General features: G+C 37.2%; 2 pseudogenes; one reads left to right on the top strand and one right to left on the bottom strand.

The window, feature by feature from the left end:
• Positions 1-209: 209 nt before the first annotated feature.
• Positions 210-2,042, bottom strand: LOC110310596 (annotated as a pseudogene).
• Positions 2,043-15,439: 13,397 nt separating this feature from the next.
• LOC115029506 lies at positions 15,440-15,595 on the top strand (annotated as a pseudogene).
• The last annotated feature ends 835 nt before the right edge of the window (positions 15,596-16,430 follow it).

Below are 16,430 nucleotides of genomic sequence, written 5' to 3'. Positions count from 1 at the left end.
GGTGGTTTTCAAGTTTATGATGTAATGCATTTTTTTTCTATTTTTTTCTCATTAAACTTGTTTTAATGGTCTCAAAATTCTGTGACAGATTTTTGGTCAAGTTGTTTCCATTTAAAAGTACTGATTTTGAAAACTAATAACTTAAAACTGCCACACACACACACACACACGCACACACACACACAAAATGGTCCACAAAACATTCTTTCCTTCTGAAGGTTTTACGATGCATTGTTATCATTAACCAGTCTTTTACTATCCCGAGCTTTTGTCCCCACCAGCAAGAACACACTCAGGACAACCGGAATCTTCTGCGGCAAAAGCTTTATTGCTTACTTCTTCAGGAGGCAGAGGAGAAGAGAGACGAATGGCAAAACCCCGTCCCTTTTATGGAGGATTGTCCTTTGCCTCGGACGTGTCACTCCCTGATTGGCTGCAGCCCATCGACCGAGTTGTCCTCATGGGGAAGGCAGAGCACATGGAGTGGAAAACTACCCCGGCACATGCGCAGATTATTTGTTTACTACTTAGAACACAGGATGTCGGCGCCATCTTGTAATGGCGAATGTGAGGGCGGCTCCTCACATTTTACTATTAAACTTAAATAGCCAATTGAGACAAACAGTTCTGAGACCGTTCTTCCACCACTGATTAAGACTGGGGTGGCAGGTGTTAGGGGTAATATTCATTTAGCCTTCTGAGCTTTCTGGGCAGACTTGGTGACTTTGCCAGCTCCAGCAGCCTTCTTGTCCACAGCTTTGATGACACCCACAGCAACTGTCTGCCCCATGCCATGAACAGCAAAATGACCAAGTGGAGGATAGTCAGAGAAGCTCTTAACACACATGGGCTTGCCAGGGACCATATCGCAGCATCACCAGACTTCAGGAATTTGGGGCCATCTTCCAGCTTCTTACCAGAACGACGATCAATCTTTTCTTTAAGCTCAACAAACTTGCATGCTATGTGGGCTGTGTGACAATCCAGAACAGGAGCATAGCCAGCACTGATTTGGCCTGGATGGTTCAGGATAATCACCTGAGCAGTGAAGCCAGCTGCTTCCATTGGTAGGTCGTTTTTGCTGTCACCAGCAACATTGCCTCGTCTAACATCTTTGACACATTGAAGCCCACATTGTCCCCAGGAAGAGCTTCACTCAAAGCTTTATGGTGCATTTCAACAGTTGTTACATTGACTGGAGCAAAGGTAACCACCATGGCAGGTTTGAGAACACCAGTCTCCACTCAGCCCACAGGGACAGTCTCAATGCCCCCAAATTTATAGACATCCTGGAGGGGTAGTCTCAGAGGCTTGTCAGTTGGACGAGTTGGTGGTAGGTAGAATCCAAAGCTTCCAGTAGCATGGTGCCACTGGCACTGCCATCTTTGCAGGTGACTTTCCATCCCTTGAACCAAGGCATATTAGCACTTGGCTCCAGCATGTTGTCACCACTCCAACCAGAAATTGGCACAAATGCTACTGTGTCAGGGTTGTAGCCAATTTTCTTAATGTAGGTGCTGACTTCCTTAATGATTTCCTCGTATCTCTTCTGACTGTATGGTGGCTCAGTGGAATCCATTTTGCTGATACCAACAATCAGCTGTTTCACACCCAGGGTGTAAGCCAGAAGAGCATGATCGCGGGTCTGCCCGTTCTTGGAGATACCAGCTTCAAATTCACCAACACCAGCAGCAACAACCAGGACAGCACAGTCAGCCTGGGATGTGCCTGTAATCATGTTTTTTGATGAAGTCTCTGTGTCCCGGGGCATCAATGATGGTCACATAGTATTTGCTGGTCTCGAATTTCCACAGGGAGATGTCAATAGTGATACCACACTCACGCTCAGCTTTCAGTTTGTCTAAGACCCAGGCATACTTGAAGGAGTCCTTTCCCATCTCAGCAGCCTCCTTCTCAAACTTTTCGATGGTTCGCTTGTCGATTTCACCACATTTGTAGATCAGGTAGCCGGTTGTGGTGGACTTGCCAGAATCTACGTGTCCGATTAAAACGATGTTGATGTGAGTCTTTTCCTTTCTCATTTTTGCTTTGAATTAGCAGTGACTTTCACAACACCTGCGTTCTGAGGGCAAACCCGTTGCGAAAAAGCACATTTTTTTTTCTAATAGAGTTTTTATTATATACTTCAACCAAGATCTGGGAAGAGGATAAGAAAGTGACTTAAGTATGCCTGAAGTTTCCTGAATGAAGATATAGAGTCTAATCTGGAGATACATAGAAAGCCAAAAACATGGATTTCAGGTTTGGATCAAATAATATGGGCAATAAATAAGTTATTTAAATCAGTATGTTTTTTGGTCATCATGTGTGTGATGAACAAACAATTCTTTCTACTTTTCATGAACAGAAAGCAAACAGTATCCTAACATGGCACAGTGCAGATAATGCATTTGTAGAAAACTGCAAAGCAATGAGTCATTAAACCACTATGATTCCTTATACTTTAGAATTTTAAGGTGGGACAGATGGTTCTGCCATTAAAGGTTAGAATCCCAACCAAATATTTTAGAGTTTCATAAAGTGGACATACGAACTAAAATCATGTTCCTTCCATGCTGAAGCCAAATGTTTGACCTTTGCCAAGTGAGCCACATGTTTCTCCATCACTAAATGCTCAATAATAAGACTAACAAAAATAATTTAGAAATATCTGAACAAATATGTGAAACCCTTATAGGTAATACTATGATATCATAATCACAGTCTAATGTTCTAAAGTAACAAAAATAAAGTTCTTTGTAAAGTCCTTTGAAAATGTCAGGCATCATTATTGTTATCTACATTTTTATTGTCTCTGTATGATTGCTCATTGTCCTGTTTTGTTTTTTTTTTTAAATGTTTCACAGATGACAGGTTTATTGAATCCCATGCACATTTTCTTTAAAGAAAAAAAAGTAGTTATATTTTAAAGCTAATAGAGATTATTCAAGAAGGAAATTTTAAAAGCAGGAAAGAGAGGGGGAATTTAAAACCAGACTCATCTGATTGTATCCTTCCCATATTTATGATCCACAAAAATCCATGCAACCATGAGATAAAGATAATAATCTGATGTTTTTGAGAATATTACAGGGATAAAGTATTAAATTGCAGTGCAGTTATCAATACCATAATTCATGGCTAGATAAAGGAACATAAAACTCAATGTAAACTTATAGGCACATACAACTGAAATTAATATTCCTTGGAGTTGGTTACAGAGTGCTCTTGTTTAACCTATAATTAGAGCAAGCAGTGGCCAATGTGTAGATAAACTATCAGTACAATGAGATGATTAGACATTGAACGTAGCCAGGGAAAGGCCACTCTTCTGATGATTAGTAGTGGAACAGAAAACTTATTATTTGCCAAAACAAATATATGTTAACAAGATTGCTCCATATGGGCTTGAAATCTTGTGTTTTGAATGTAAAATTGTGAATTAGAGGGCGAAGACCCCGAATTAAGAGACAGAGATGACATCTTCATGAGCATCCCTCACTGGGTAGCTATTTCCAGTATGCTTGGGACAGTTCTAAAGATGTCTGCTTGAATCTCCATTAAAAAAAGGAAAAATAAAGGACGCCAGATCAGTGCCAGGCACTACAGGTTGGCAGAGCAAGCTGGAGACAACATCTGCCGGGGGACACATGGGCAGAAGGGGCACAGAACTTCTGAGAGGACCCTATGCTAAGAAGCCCTAGGTGACATTAAGATGAACAAGTAAGTAGGAGAGAGATGGAAGAGAGAAAAGAAGCAGAATGCTGTGTGCATGATAAAAAGACATAAGTTGAGACTTGATATTAGTGAGGAATAGCCTGATGTGGGTAACTGATAACGCCACCTGAGATCATGGTGAAATCTTGCCCATGCTACCACCAAAAGCCATGTCAGGGTCTGTGACCCTGCAGCAGTAGCCGACTGTTATCATCAAAGGCCATGTGGACATCCCTGGTCTAGGCTGTCAGATGTTAGGCCAAGCATCACCACTCCTGTTTGGGGGTGCAACTTCACAAAGTTCTTTAATGCAATGTTTTCCATGAAGTATTATCAAAGAGCCTTGCTCCTTGTCATACACTTTTTATTTCCATGAAAACTTGACCCCCTCCTGATAGACCTCAAAATAAGTGAAATTTTGTGGATAGTTGTTAAGTACATAGGTTTTACATGTATTCTGGAATGCACACTGATAATTGTGCGTATGACCAATGAGTAACTGACTAGAGATGTAGAACATTCTCATTCTGCCAAACATACCATCATTATTCTTTCTAGTCAATCCCTTGCTCCTGCAGGGAGAGAGGAAGCCATTGTGACTGTTCAAACTCTGTCACTGTCCCTGAGTTGTTGTTGATCAACAATTTGTTCCTTCCTGCTGCTGATTACAATTCTATTCTGTGAGTTTAGCTCAATTTATCTTCCCATCCTCCCTTTGATAGACAATTGATTTGTTACAGTTAGATGTTTATGAATAAATTTGCTGTAACACTCCTGTGCAAGGAGGTATATATATATATATATATATATATATATATATATATATATATATATATATATATATTTGCTTAACTTTTGATGGAAATATGATTACATCTTTCTCAGGTAAATTCTTGTGAACGTGATCAATAGGTTATAAAACTGATATATGTTTAACTTCTGAAGAAGCTTCTAGATTCCAGAGTAATATAGCATTAATATTTTCATCTAAAGAGTCATTACCATAATATGATCTCAAAACCCCTGCTGATGTTAACACTGTACATTTTTATTAATTAATTCCTTTCTCTCCTCTAAGTCACTCCTTCTCAATCTCCCTTCTCAGTCCCCCCTGTCTTTCTTCTCAAAGAAGAGAAGACTTTCCATAGAAATCATCTCACCTTGGAATAACAAGTTGGGGTAGGACTAGGTGTATCATCTTTTATTGAGAGAAGACAAAGCAGCCTGGTTAAGGGAAAGGGATCTAAAGTCAGGCAACAGAGTCAGAAACACTCCTTGATCTAGTTGTTAGGATTCCTACATAAAGATCAAGGAGCATAATTGATCAGAGCATCAATTTGAGCAGAGAGCCCAGGTCCCTTCCCTGTATGCTTTGGTTAGTGATTTAGTCTCAGTGAGTCCCTATGGGACCTGGTTAGTTGATCCTGTAGGATTTCTTTTGGTGTCCTTGACCTCTCTGGATCCTTCAGCCTTTCCTGTGCCTACCTACAAGATTCCCTGAGCTCCAACTAATGTTTGGCTGTGAGTTTCTGAATCTTTTTCCATCAGCTGCTAGATGAAGCCTGTCAGATGACATTTATGGTGCTAGCTAGGTTCCTGTTTGCAAGTGTAGCAGAATATTATTAATAGTGTCATGGCATGGGTCTCATGCTGGATAGTCATTGATCGGCTGTTCCTTCAGTTTCTGTTCTTGCTTTATTCCTGCACATCTTGTTAGCAGGACAAATTATAGGTTGAAAATTTTGTGGCTAGGTTGGTATCCCTATCTTTATATTGGAGGTATTGCCCAGTTACAGGAGTTAGCTCTTTCAGGTTCCATATCCTCTACAGCTAGAAGTCTTAGCTACAGACACTCTCATAGATTCCTGGGAGTTTCCATTGACCTAGGTTTCTAATTAGTCCCAGAGAAGACCCTCCCCCATAAATTTTAGTTATCTCTTCCAGTTCTCCCCACTTGATCTCTCTTGCTCCCCTGCCTACACCATCCCACCCAGTACTCTCTACCCATCCACCCCCACCATGTCTATTTTATTTCCCCTTCTCAGTGAGATTCATATATCTTCCCTTAGGCCTTCTTCGTGACTTAGCTTTTTGGAGTCAGTGGACTGTAGCATGATTATCCTGTGCGTTATAGTTTTTATCTTTATATTTATATATCATTATCTTTATCTTTATATATCCACTTAAGGGTGTTTTTCTGAGTCTGAGTTACTTTCCTCCATATTTTATTTTCTAGTGCCACCTATTTGCCTACAAATTTCATGATGTTTTTAATAGTTGAGTAAAATTCCATTGTGTAAATGTACTACATTTTCTTTACCAACTCTTCACTTGAGAGACATTTAAGTTGTTTCTGATTTCTGGCTATTATGAATAAAGCTACTACCAACATACCTGAGCAAGTGTCCTTGTGATATGGTGGAGTATCTTTTGGATATGCCCAGGAGTGGTATAGCTATGTCTTAAAGTAGAACTATTCCCAATTTTCTGAGAAGCCACCAAATTGATTTCCTTAGTGGTGTTCAAGTTTGCACTGCCACAAGCAATGGACAAGTGTTCCTCTTGTTCCACATCTTCACCAGCTTGAGTTTTGGATCTTAGCCATTTCTGATGGGTGTCAGAGTCCTTTTGATTTGTGTTTCCATGATGACTAAGGATACTAAACATTTAAGTGCATTTCAGTTATGTAAGATTCCTCTGTTGAGAATTTTATTTATCTCTGTACCGCATTTTAATTTGGTTATTTGGTTTGTTGGTGTCTTGAGTTCTTTATATATTTGGATGTTAGTCCTCTGTTAGATGTAATATTGGTAAAGGTTCTTTCCCAATCTGTAAGTTGCAGTTTTGTCCTATTGCTGTCCTTACAAAAGCTTTTCAGTTTCATAAGGTTTCATTTATTAATTATTGATCATAATATCTGAGCTGTTGATGTTCTGTTCAGGAAGTTGTCTCCTATACCAATATATTCAAGGCTATTCCCTACTTTTCCTTTTATTATATTTAGTGTATTCAGTTTTATGTTGAGGTCTTTGATCCACTTGGACTTGAGTTTTGTACAGAGTGACAAACATAGTTCTATTTGCATTCTTCCACATGCAAACATCCAATTAGATCAGCACCATTGGTTAAAGATGTTCTCCCTTTTCCATTGTATGTTTTTTTGTCTTCTTTGTCAAAACTCAAATGTGTATATGTGTGTGGTTTACTTCTGGGCCTTTGATTTGATTCCATTGATTAACCTGTCTGCATGGTATTCTAGGCCAATACAATGCAGTTTGTCTTACTATTACTTATTGTAGTACAGCTTAAGATTGAGGATGGTGATACCTCCAGAAGCCCTTCTATTGTACAGGATTACTTTAACTATGCTGGGATTTGGGGTTTCCATATGAAATTGAATATTGCTCTTACAGGGTTGCTTTTGGTAAGTTTTCCTATGTTAATCCTATCAAATAATGAGTATTGTAGAGCTTTCTATCTTCTGTATCTTCTGATATCTTCCTCATTTTTGTTTTTTCTTCAAAGACTCAAAGATCTTGTCACACAGCACTTTCACTTGCTTGGTGAGTTACATCAAAATATTTTATATTAGTTTTGGCTATTGTGAAGAATGGTGCTTTCCTAATTTTTCCCAGCTCATTTATTATTTAATATTAAGGAGGGCTACTGCTTTTTTGTATTAATTCTGTAACCAGTCAATTTACTGAAGGTCTTTATCGGCTGTAGGAGTTCTCTAGTAGAAATTTTGAGATCACTATCACATGATCTGCAAATAGCAATTCTTTGACTTCTTTCCATTTTGAATCCACTTGATCTCCTTGGAATAATAATTGCCTTTAGTTGTCTTATTGCTTCTAGTATTATATTGAATAGCTACTGAGAAAGTGGGCAACCTTGTCTTCTCTCTGATTTGTCTTTTAAGTTTTTAAAATGAATTCAGAAGTCATGAAATTTTTTTGTGAATGTTGTACATCTACATAATTTACCATAATTTTTATATTAATAACAACATGTGTTTATACACTTCCCTGATATATCTTTTTTTGAGGTTTTGTCTACTTTTATATTGCTTTGTTTTACCTTTTTAATACTAATTTGCCAGATTATATTTATATATTTTTAACAAAAATTTCCCTGTCTCCATGTTCAGTGCATATTTATCTCAGATGCTTGAATTCCTTACTTTTTCTATAATAGTGCATTTTACCAAATAGAAAATTTTAATTTTAATAAGTTTCATTTATGATTATTTATTTCCATGGATGGTGTTTTATGATGTCTTTGCAATATTTGCCTGTCCTATGTGTTCTGGAATAATAATTGCCTTTTATGTCTTTCAAGATATTTCACGTCTCTAGCATTTATATTTACATGTGCATTGCATCTTGCATCAATTGCATGAATATTTTATATCCCTTAGTTTTTAATTTCATCAAAGCTTTTTAATTCTTATTGTTAAAGATTTTGTTTTGTCAACTTTATTCCCCATAATTTGGTGATCTCTTATATTATGAATATTGATATTTTTTGTAATATGCTTTACCGTGTAAGAGTACTTTAGAAAGTAGAGGGTACAAACAGTTCACACATATCTTTTCTCTCCCTTCCATATTAATTTCCTTTGCTCAATGAACTAATATTGGAATTTAATTATTAACTAAAGGCCATAATTTCCATTAAGGTGCATTCTCTGTATTAGACAATTTTATGGGTTTAACAAATGCATGAGGCCACATACATGCTACCTCAGTGCCATGCAAAACAGTTTCATTGACTTAAAAATCTGCACACCAACATTTATCTTCTTTTCTCCATACCTCCAGCAACCATTGACAAGTCTCTCTGCATTTTCCTTCCTCAGCATGTCCTATAGACAGAAACTCCCCTGCACCATGTTTTCAGACTGACTTCTTCAACAAAATTGTGGAAAGGTCTATTAACCTGGTTTAGTGGCTTCAAACCCCATTTCTTTTTATTGCTTAGAAAATATTGCATTTGTGGATATATTACAATTTGTTTATTCATTCTCCTTTCGAATGCCATCTTGGTGGATTACAGTTCAGGAGATATAAGTAAAGCTACTATAAAATAATACTGCAGATTTCCATGTGAAAATAAGTTCCAACATACCTAGATAAGCATCTAGGAATAAGGTTGCTACATTGCACTATAAGACTGTCTGACTTTATTAAGAGCCAGTGGATAGAAAAAAGTGTTGTTAAATCGTGTCCTTGAGATCCTGCAGTTATTCCGATGAACTCATAGAATCTGTAGTTACCTGCACAAGACCTGCACAATATTAATACAGCCAAAAATTCCAGCATGAGCGAGGGAAGGTCTCACAAGACCCTACCCCTAGTTGAAGAGCCATTGGTAGCTAAATGCTGATGAAAGGATGGACCATCTAGAGACTGCCATACTCGGGGATCCATCCCATAATCAGCCTCCAAAGACTGACACCATTGCATACACCAGCAAGATTTTGCTGAAAGGACCCTGATATAGCTGTCTCTCGTGAGGCTATGCCAGGGCCTGGCAAATACAGAAGTGGATGCTCACAGTCATCTATAGGATGGAACACAGGGCCCCCAATGGAGGAGCAAGAGAAAGTACCCAAGGAGCTAAAGGGGTCTGCAACCCTATAGGTAGAACAACAATATGAACTAACCAGTACCCCCAGAGCTCATGTCTCTATCTGCATATGTATCAGAAGATGGCCTAGTCGGCCATCAGTGGGAAGAGAGGCTCCTTGATCTTGCAAACTTTATATGCCTCAGTATGGGGGAACACCAGTGCCAAGAAGTAGGAGTGGGTGGATAGGGTAGTGGGGGGTAAGGGCATGGGGGACTTTTGGGATAGCATTTGAAATGTAAATGAAGAAAATACTTAATTAAAAAAAAAGAAAAGTCACATTTCTTTGGGAAATCACCACTTTTCAGTTTCCTGTGCCCTAGTGGAAGATCCTACACCCATGCACATATGGGTAGCCCTAACTGGATTGGGGGAGGTTATTGATTTTTTAAAAAGGATAATATGAAGTTGAGAAGGGAATCATATTGAGGATGGCTTCAGTGTAAGAGGGAAAAGGGAGATGTTGAGAAGGTCAACATACATTGTATGCATGTATGGAATTTTTGAGGAATTAAAAAAGAAATATGTCTTCTTTTCCCTTTGAAATGTGGCCATACCATTCTGCATTTCCATCACCAATTAATGAGAGTTCCTGTTGACCCTTTGACACCTATTTTTATCAGTGTTACTTTTTTTTTTCAGTTTTCAGTCACTCCAACTAGTCTCCAGTAACTTTTCCCAGTAATCTCAGGAAATTAACTTGTAATTTCCTCATGAGATAATCTATTCTATATTTTGTTAAACACCTTTTATTATTTATCATCTTTGGAGAAATGATTGTTCAGGTATTTTGCCTACTTTTAACCTGTTTCTTACTTTTGAGGTGTTAAGACCTCTTTTGCAGCAATTTGATATGTCTTGTATGAAGATTGTGTTTCCTGATACTTTCTTCCAATGACTGATTTGCCATTCCATACCTTTTTAAAATTTATTTTCCCATTTTTAACTACATGCATCTGGGTTATGTTTATATATGTGAATATACATGTTAGCTCAGGTGCTCATGAAGGCCACCTGAGTACATATGATCTACTGCAACTAGAATTGTAGGCAGTTGTGAGCTGCCTTTGGGTGCTGGGAATAGAACTTCAGTCCTCTGAAAAGGCAGTCATACTCTTTACTTCTGATTCATTTCTCCATTGCTCCATTTTATTCCCATAAAAGTGCCTTTTAGTAGAACAACATGTTTACAGTTTCTCAAATTTCAGTTCATCATAGATTGTGTTTTTTTTTAAATTTTTTTTATTAGGTATTTTCCTCATTTACATTTCCAATGCTATCCCAAAAGTCCCCCATACCCTCCCCCTACTCCCCTACCCACCCACTCCCACTTCTTGGCCCTGGTGTTCCCCTGTACTGAAGCATCTAAAGTTTTCAAGACCAATGGGCCTCTCTTTCCAACAATGGCCGACTAGGCCATCTTCTGATACATATGCAGCTAGAGACAGAAAGCATATCAAGAAATTCAGAGCAACCTAAATTTCTATCTTGTTTTCTAGAGGTTTTTTCTTTCTCTTCAATTCTATGTTTACATGTAAGTATACAACCTACTTTGAGTTCATTTCTTTGTGAAAATGTAACATCAGTATCTAGATTTCTTTCTTAGTATCTAATATTCTTGGAAGCTTGTTGCTTCTCTTTTGAATGTTCTTACTCCTTTGTCAAAGACCAATTGACTCTACTGACTCACATCCATTTCTGGGCCCTCCATTCTCTTCTTTGTATTTATTTTTCTATTTTTTTTTTTACCACAACCACATCTTTTTGATTACTCTGTCTTTTGCTTTGTGATATATTTTGTAGGTAGTAGAGTCAGTTGCTCAGCGTTGTTCTTCTTCAGTATTATGTTGACTGTTTGGACTTTTTTTTTCTTCCATATAAACTTTAGGACTCTTTGAATACCTAGAAAGTAACTCAACACAAATCTGATTAATAATTCATTAAAGGAGGAACTGAATCTGAATCTTAATGAATCCCTCCATCCATGAACATGGGGCATTATCCATTATTTGATTCTCAATATTTCCGCAGCTTTTATGTTTTTGCTAATATTTACTGAATACACTCCTCACAACTAAATATTTCATTTAAGGCTGTTTATATAAATTATGTTATATCTTTAATTTCAACTTTCAAATACCCATTTCTGATGCATAAGAGCAGATGACTCTGTTTCTTAACTCTGTATTCTGTGATGGCTAATATTGTTTTCAACTTGATTGGACCTTAAGAGTCAAGAAGATTATGCAGTCTCTTTTCCTTTTCTTCTTTCCTTTTCTGTTAAAGTTTTGTATTTTATTGTCTATTGTAATGTTATATGCGGGCCCCCAGAAACTTGGAGTCTGCATGCTGGGACACTGCCCACATGTTAATTCTGATTTCTGAATGAAGATGCTGACAGCCAATAGATGGAGAGGGGAGACAGAGGTGGGGTTTAGGTTTCTTGAGCTTGACAAGTCAAGGACAGAGAAGGAGGCCACCATGGAAGAAGAATGTCCAAGATAGGAGAAAGGAAAGCCACCATGGGTTAGCTGAACCATAAAAATATGGCCATGTGGTCTGACCAATTGGAGTTAAGAGCAGTCCATATAAAACATAGTAATAACTTGAGTTATGGATAGAAAGGTAGATTCTAACAACATGGGAGGTAGACAGTTGTCCAACTATTGTGCTGCTTAAGGCATACTTAAAAATATAAAGGCTGTTATGTGTTCGTGTATCCGTGTGTGTGTCCGTGTGTGTGTGTGTGTGTGTGTGTGTGTGTATGTGTGTGTGCTATTTGCCTTTATTTTTTAAAATTTATTTTTTCTTTATTTACATTTCAAATGTTATCTCTTTTCCTGGTTTCCCCTCTGAAAACCCCCTATCTTTCATCCAAGAATATAAATAGTCTCAGGTGGGAAGAACCCCATGCCATGCCGGGGATTTTTTAAATATTTATTTACTCCACTTTCTTTTCTTTTGTTTTCTTCTCCTTTCTCTTCTTTTCTTTTCTTTCTGTTTTTGGCTTGTGACTTTTTAATTCTTTGACAGTTTTGAATAATAATATATAATGAATTTTAGTCATTTCCCCCACCCTTCTCTCATCTAAGACCCTCCAATTATAACACTTCGTGTGTGTGTGAGACCCACTGTGTGTATTAAGGGCTCTTTGCAGGAGCATGTGTCAGATGTTATTTACTATAACACAAGAAACTTATCAGTGACTACACCACTGAAGAAAATGTCTAAACCCCCACAATACCTCTTGCTGGCCAACAGTCTATAATTGAGGAATGGAACCTCAAGGAACCCCCTCTCTTCCTTGATGAAATGTTGAGGGGCTCAAACTTGTTCCAATAAAGCAGCTAAAATTGTTTCATGTCATGTGATGATGGAGCCTTTTACGAGCATATCGTCTCATTTTCTAAGTTACACTTTCTTTCTGACTCAGTAATATAAAGCCCCTATTTAAGGTCAACACTCCAACATCATTAACTCTCAGTAATTTTAACAATTATGATTTTGGTGCTTTTTTTGTTTATTTTTTCATTAGTTGCTTCCTACTGCAATACAGTTTTTCTGATGAAGGTTGATCCCAGAACTAATATATGAATGTATGTGTGAGTGCTTAGAAGACAGTTTCACATTGTAACTATCTATCAAAACAATAGTAATTAGTTCCCCACAGGGCTTATATAGCCATGAGTTCACTGATAAGCTTATAAAACCAGGCATAAGTTCCAACTTGTGGAGCAGGTCTCAAATCAAATAAAACTATTGGCTATCCTCAAAACTGATAAGCCATTACTGCAATAAAAGACACAGCTTGCCAAATAGATCATTTTTGTAGCTTACAGAACTTTAAGTTAGGGAAGACTGTGGATGGATTTTCTCCCACAACAGCCTGCATCATACCTCTTAGAACAATAAAAGTTAGCCAGGTAAGAGCATATCTCATTCAGTTCCAAATTTATTTCTCTGTGCCTTGTGACCAAAATGTGTGGCATCATCAGCAATGGGGTCTTACTATTAACTTCTGGTAGACAACCAATAGTTTTGTTTGGATTGTTAATATTATAAGAACTTTTGGCAGTCTCTTGTCTCCATTTATTAAGATGTGTATATTCACATAACCTGCACAGTGGAGAGCTTGGCTTTTTGGCATTTGGAGCGCTATTTGACCATTTCTAAAAGAGAGCCAGTCCAGTTGTGGCCCTACAGCCATGCATGGATTTCTTCTCCATTTTCTCTCTTTAAAGCAAAGCTTCTTCTTATCCTCTCAAGTTCCAGTAGGAACAGCTTGGAACTTAGACTTTTCTGCATAAGTTCCTAAAAATGAAACCTTGGAAAATAAACCAATTAAAATTCCATGTTTAAGTGTCCTACAAAACAAAATCAGTATATGTATGCTACACATCTATCATCTATTTTATTTATAAAGAATATAAACTCTCCACATACATTCTCGTAAAGTATGCTAGTCAGAATTCCCAGTGAGGAAACTATGCCATCTAAATGAAAGCTATTACTAAAAGCTTCTTTGTTGTTTCAAAAGAGCTTATTTATGTACTAAAATTCAATATTTTATCTTCCCTTATCAGCTTGGCATGGGATTTTTAAAATGGAAATTACTTTGAAATATAAATGTTTTTATTTGTCAAGCAGAGAAGAATACATTGTTAAAACAGTATGCTGAGGTCCTTTTTCATAAATGTCATCAGCTTTATATTATATTCAGCTATCAGCTTGTATTAATGTAATTCCATTCTGGATCAGAAGAGTCGGATGGAGTTGGTTGCACCATTATGATTTTGATAGAGAACAAAATAATCTTTACAAAACAAGTAGAAGAAGAGCTCCAAATTTCACCTGTGGTTTTAATAGGCAGAGTAAACAATACCGCGCTGAAGCACAGTTGTGTTCCTTTTCAATTTGTTTGTAATACCATCAGCAAATGTTTGCTGTGACACTCTTTTTCTCTGGTATAAAATTTTTTTTTAAAAAATAAGGATGTTGCATTTTGTTTCTGAAGATGAAAACTTTCCTCAATGATTACAATCTTCTCTTGTGGATATCCTTGTAAGGTCAATGCATAACCATAGTGACAGATTCATTTGCAAAGAATCTGGGAACAGACTGTCACTTCAAACTTTTATCATTACAGAAATTTGGCAAGTCTTTTCTTGAATCTAAAAATCTACAGGGACTATCTTGTTATGTCCTCAGGGCAATTCTCCAATGATTGGATTTGAGATTACCATGGTGGCGCACGCCTTTAATCCCAGCACTCGGGAGGCAGAGGCAGGCGGATTTCTGAGTTCNAGGCCAGCCTGGTCTACAAAGTGAGTTCCAGGACAGCCAGGACTATACAGAAAAACCCTGTCTCGAAAAAACCAAAAAAAAACCAAAAAAACAAAAAAAACCAAACAAACAAAAAGAAAAAAAGAATATAGAGTGACTTTTAGTGGTCTAATCCTGGGCTGGTTTCATTGTTTTTGAATGTATATGTTAAATGATAAGGCAGCCTGGGATTTTTTATTCAATGTTGTGAATTTATTTTATAAATTGATTATTATATCTGATTAGTGGTAGAACTCACATATTAAAGTGAATCAATGACCATTAACCTCCAGCATATTCATAGTTCTGAGAAAAATCGCACTATCATGTTCTCTATCTTATGGAACTGATTTTTAATTTTTCCACACATTCTAATTCTGTAGGTGATTGGATAATATGTTTATTTCTCATCCTTACTTCAGAAATTCTGATTCAGTTTAAGGACTTGCATTTTAAAGAGCACATTACATTTTTATATCACACTTTGATACTTGGTTATTGATTCCTACTGACAAAGCTATTGGCAGTCTCTACCTGCTTCCCAAACTCTATTAAATTCTGTCTCTTTCACTATCTCTTATGTCTACTAAATGTGATGTGACTAAGGGCGACTTGCATTAGCACCACATAAGTTCTTTATTGAGATGTACTCTCTGGGATTTACTACAAAATTCCTAATCTGCATTTGAACCAACCTCATCCCCCATAACCACCAATGTGTTTGTAACTTTACTTCTCATATCATTCCTCAGATAAGAATCTTGGAATTATCACTTCTCAGCCTTTTGGCTAAGATCAAGTGTGAAGAATTTTGTAATTATTTTTGCCTTGTTCTCTGAGAACTAGCAGTCATTTTGTTTGTGTATTTCAGAGAGTTGTATCACAAACTAACTTTATTCATATATACATCAAGATACCAACCCAATATAAATGTCAAGAACACTGATAGATTTAAAGAAATGATTTCATATTCACAGATAACTCCCATTGTCTTTACTCTCTACTTCCTGGTGCATTTAAATCTAGTCCTGACTTTTAGCCTTTTCCATTTTATTTTCTGACTATCCAGAGCTTCTTGTCAGAATCTAGACTTGATGAGGTACTTCAAAGAAGGAAAACAGTGTCTCTTGGGAAAATAATCTTCTTTTAGACACATTTGTCTGAGTCTAATAGTTGAATTATTTGGTTAGAGTTCTTTTTTCAATAGAGACCTATAAGAAAGCAAAGGTTCCACCTAAATATTAGCTGCTTTTGTTTCTGGGACAAAACACTACACAGGAACAACTTAAGGGAGAAAAGTTTAATTTTGACTCATAGTTTTAGTCAGCCATGACAAGGAAGACAGGACAAAGAAGTTCATAAGTGCTAGAGTGAGCACGTAATGGACCTTGTTCACATCTTGCAGAGAAAGAATCAGAAAGAAAGAAAAGCAAGGGCCAGACAGACAATACACCTAAAAGTGTACTGTAGCAATCTGCCTCTACCAATTAGGTGCCCCTTCTTAAACAATCTATCAAATTCCCAGATAGTACTATTGGCTGGGAAGAAGAGTTTAAGACTGTAAGAGCAAGTAGCTACTGATGTGGAAAAGCTAAATGAAACATAGTTGGAAGACTTGAGTTGTTATTAATGAATTCCATGTCTGGACACTAGCTCAATTAAGGCATCTACATAGTGCAGATACTTTTAACCAATGGTTCTCAACCATCCTAATGCTTTGACTCTTTAACACAGTTCTTTATGTTGGGCTAACTCCCCCA

The sequence above is a fragment of the Mus caroli genome, chromosome 15, assembly GCF_900094665.2.
Source record: "Mus caroli chromosome 15, CAROLI_EIJ_v1.1, whole genome shotgun sequence".
NCBI lineage: Eukaryota > Metazoa > Chordata > Mammalia > Rodentia > Muridae > Mus > Mus caroli.
The sequence above is the reverse complement of the archived record's forward strand: the minus strand, read 5'-3'. Positions and strand labels throughout refer to the sequence as shown.